Here is a 4,432-nt window from a genome sequence, read left to right as displayed (position 1 = left end):
GTGTTCTCGCATCCACACTTTTTGGGATTTTCTTCTCTGTTCGGGCTCCAATCACCCTTCTATCTTTTAACCTCAGGTCTTTGGGGTTACTAGGGAAGGGTTTCCCTTTGGGGTAAGGCCTTATGTACAAGGGAAGATTTGTCAGTTAGCATTGCAACTTGCCTGGCTCCTTGAACCTTTTGTTCCTCTATGTGGGTTTTAATGGAAGGAGGTGCGAGTTTTCGAACTCCTCGAGAAGGATCACCACTCTGAGGTTGTCATATGTGGGCTGTATCTTGAGTGTCTGCATCTACTGGTCAAAGGTAAACACCAAAACAGACTGTACAATCTTCTATAGATACGTTAAAAGGTAACGTTGAGCTCAGACAAATGTGGGTCCATTACAGGCAGAGTCAGGAGAATTTATAATGGAAAATAGAGAAATGACAGATAAGTTAAATGATTATTTTGTGTCTGTCTTCACTGAGGAAGATGCAAGAAATCTCCCAGAATTAGAGATCCAAGGGATTTGGGAGAATGAGGAATTGAAGGAAATTAGTATTAGTAAGAAGTTTCTATTGGAGACATCAATAGGACTGATGTTTGTCAGTTACCCAGGATCTGAAAGTCTATATCCCAGAGTGTTGCCGGAAGTAGCAATGGAGATTGTTCATGCATTTGTGATCATCCTTAAAAATTCTATCAATTCTGGAACGCTTCCTGCAGATTGGAAGGTAGCAAATGTCATCCCACTATTTAAGAAGTGAGGAAAAGAGAAAATTTGGAACTACAGACCTGTTAGCCTTACATCAGTACTAGGGAAAATGCTAGAATCTATTCTAAAGTATGCGATAAATGGATCTGATTGGGCATAGGCAACATGGATTTATAAATGGGAAATCATGCTTGATGAACCTGTTGGAGTTTTTTTAGGATGTTACTATCAGAATAGGAAAGGGGAGCCGGTGGATTTTCCGATGGCTTTTGATAAAGTGCCCTACAGGAAGTTGGTGAGCAAAATTAAGGAACATGGGATAGCAGGTAATGTACTGACATGCAGTAAGGACTGGTTAACAGGTAGGAAACAGAGAGTAGGAATAAACGGGATATTCTTGCATTGGCAGGCTGTGAAAAGTGGAGTCCCGCAGGGATGAGTGATTGGGCCCAGGCTGTTCACAACATATATCAATGATTTGGATATGGGGACCAAAGTGATATTTTCAACTTTGCAGATGACACAAAACTAGGTGGGAATGTGTGTTGTGAGGAAGATGCAAAGCGGCTTCAAGGGGATTTGGACAGACTTAGTGGGCAAGAATGTGGCAGATGGAGTATCATGTGGAAAAATGTGAGGTTAGCCACTTTGATAGAATGAATAGATGTGTAGAGTATTGTTTTTTAAATGGTAAGAGATTAGAAAGTGTAGATGCACAAAGGGACCTGGGTGTCCTCATCAATAGGTCACTGAAAGCTAACATGCAGGCGCAGCAAGCAATTAGGAAGGCTAATGGTATGTTAGCATTTATCACAAGACCATTTGTGTACAAGAGTAGTGAAGTCTTGCTGCAATTGTATCGATGCTTGGTTAGACTGCACTTGGAGTACTATGTGCAGTAAGGTCCCCTTACCTGTGGAAGGATATGATGACCACAGAGAGAGTGCAAAGAAGGTTCACCAGACTTGTTCCCGGGATGGTGGGACTGTCCTATGAAGAGAGATTGTGGAAACTGGGCCTGTACTCTCCCGAGATTCGAAGAATGAGAGATGATCTCATTGAATCCTACAAAAATATTTAAAGGGATAGACAGGGTATACGCAGCTAACATGTTTCCCCTGGTGGGGGAGTCTAGAAAAAGAAGACACAATTTCAAAATGAGAGATGCCCTCTGAAATAGCCTAGGAAGACATTCAGTTGCACCTAACCGCAACAAAGTCCATAAAAAGGAATGAAACCGGACAGACCACCCGGCATCGACCAAGGCACCAGAAACGAAAACAGCAAACCCAGTCCTGTCGAGCCTGCAAAATCCTCCTTACTAACATCTGGGGGCTTGGACCAAAGTTGGGAGAGCTGTCCCACAGACGAGTCAAGCAACAGCCTGACATAGTCATACTCACGGAATCACACCTTACAGACAATGTCCCAACACGTGCCAGCAGCATCCCCGGGTACGTCCTGTCCCACCAGCAGGACAGACCAACCGGACGTGGTGGCACAGTGGTATAAAGTAGGGAGGGAGTTGCCCTGGGAGTCCCCAACATCGACTCTGGACCCCATGAAGTCTCATGGCATCAGGTTAAATATGGGCAAGGTAACCTCCTACTGATTACCACCTACCGCCCTCCCTCAGTTGAGGACTCAGTACTCCTCCATGTTGAACACCACTTGGAGGAAGCTCTGAGGGTGGCAAGGGCACAAAATGTACTCTGGGTGGGGGAATTCAATGTCCATCACCATGAGTGGCTCGGTAGCATCACTACTGACCGAGCTAGCCGAGTCCTAAAGGACATGGCTGCTAGACTGGGTCTGCGGCAGGTGTTGGGGGAACCAACACGAGGGAAGAACATACTTGATCTCGGCCTCACCGATCTGCCGGCCGCAGATGCATCTGCCCATGACAGTATTGGTAGGATTGACCACCGCACAGTCCTTGTGGAGATGAAGTCCCGACTTCACACTTCACATTGAGGATACCATCCATCGTGTTGCGTGGCACTATCACCGTGCTGAATGGGATAGATTTCCAACAGATCTAGCAATGCAACACTGGGCGTCCATGAGGCGCTGTGGGCCATCATCAGCAGCAGAATTGTACTCAACCACAATCTGTAACCTCATGGCCCGGCATATCCCCTACTCTACCATTATGATCAAGCCAGGAGACAAACCCTGCTTCAATGAAGAGTGCAGGAGGGCATGCCAGGAGCAGCACCAGGCATACCTCAAAATGAGGTGTCAACCTGGTGAAGCTACAACCCAGGACTACTTGCATGCCAAACTGCGTTAGCAGCATGCGATAGACAGAGCTAAGCGATCCCATAACCAACGGATCAGATCAAATCTCTAGTCCTGCCACATCCAGCTGAGAATGGTGATGGACAATTAAACAACTGACTGGAGGAGGTGGCTCCACAATATCCCTTTCCTCAATGATGGGGGAGCCCAGCACATCAGTGCGAAAGATAAGGCTGAAGCATTTGCAACAATCTTCAGTCAGACGTGCCAAGTTGATGATCCATCTCGGCCTCCTCCTGTCGTTCCCCGCATCACAAATGCTAGACTTCAGCCAATTCGATTCACTCCACGTGATATCAAGAAACGACTGAAGGCACTGGATACTGCAAATGCCATGGGCCCTGACAATATTCGGGCAATAGTACTGAAGACCTGTGCTCCAGAACTTGCTGCACCCCTGGCCAAGCTGTTCCAGTACAGCTACAACACTGGCATCTACCCTGCAATGTGGAACATTGCCCTGGTATGTCCTGTACACAAAAAGCAGGCCAAGTCAAACCGGACAATTTACCGCCCCATTAGCCTACTCTCAATCATCAGTAAAGTGATGGAAGGTATCATCAACAGTGCCATCAAGCAGCACTTGCTCAGCAATAACCTGCTCAGTGACGCATAGTTTGGGTTCCGACACGCCCGCTCAGCTCCTGACCTCATTACAGCCTTGGTTCAAACATGGACTAAAGAGTTGAACGCAAGAGATGAGATGAGAGTGACTGCCCTTGACATCAAGGAAGCATTTGACTGAGTATGGCATTAAGGAGCCCTCACAAAACTGAGGTCAATGGGAATCAGGAAAAAACCCTCCACTGGCTGGAGTCATACCTAGCACAAAAGAAGATTGTTGTGGTTGTTGGAGGTCAATCATCTGATCACCAGGACATCACTGCAGGTGTTCCTCAGGGTAGTGTCCTAGGCCCCACCATCTTCAACTGCTTCATCAATGACCTTCCTTCAATCATAAGGTTAGAAGTGGGGATGTTCGCTGATGAATGCACAATGTTCAGCACCATTCCTGACTCCTCAGATACTGAAGCAGTCTGTGTAGAAATGCAGCAAGACCAGGACAATATCCAGGCTTGGACTGATAAGTGGCAAGTAACATTCACGCCACAGAAGTGCCAGGCAATGACCATCTCCAACAAGAGATAATCTAACCATCTCTCCTTGGCATTCAACGGCATTCCCATCGCTGAATTCCCACTAGCAACATCCTAGGGGCTATCATTGGCCAGAAACTGAACAGGAGTGGCCATATAAATACCGTGGCTACAATAGCAGGTCAGAGGCTTGGAATCCTATGGCGAGTAACTCACCTCCTGACTCCCCAAAGCCTGTCCACCGTCTACAAGGCACCAGTCAGGAGTGTGATGGAATACCCTCCACTTGCCTGGATGGGTTCAGCCCCTCCAAGTCACACATCTTCCTGACTTGGAACTA

Source organism: Heterodontus francisci, unplaced genomic scaffold (assembly GCF_036365525.1).
Source record: "Heterodontus francisci isolate sHetFra1 unplaced genomic scaffold, sHetFra1.hap1 HAP1_SCAFFOLD_88, whole genome shotgun sequence".
Classification (NCBI taxonomy): domain Eukaryota; kingdom Metazoa; phylum Chordata; class Chondrichthyes; order Heterodontiformes; family Heterodontidae; genus Heterodontus; species Heterodontus francisci.
The sequence above is the reverse complement of the archived record's forward strand: the minus strand, read 5'-3'. Positions refer to the sequence as shown.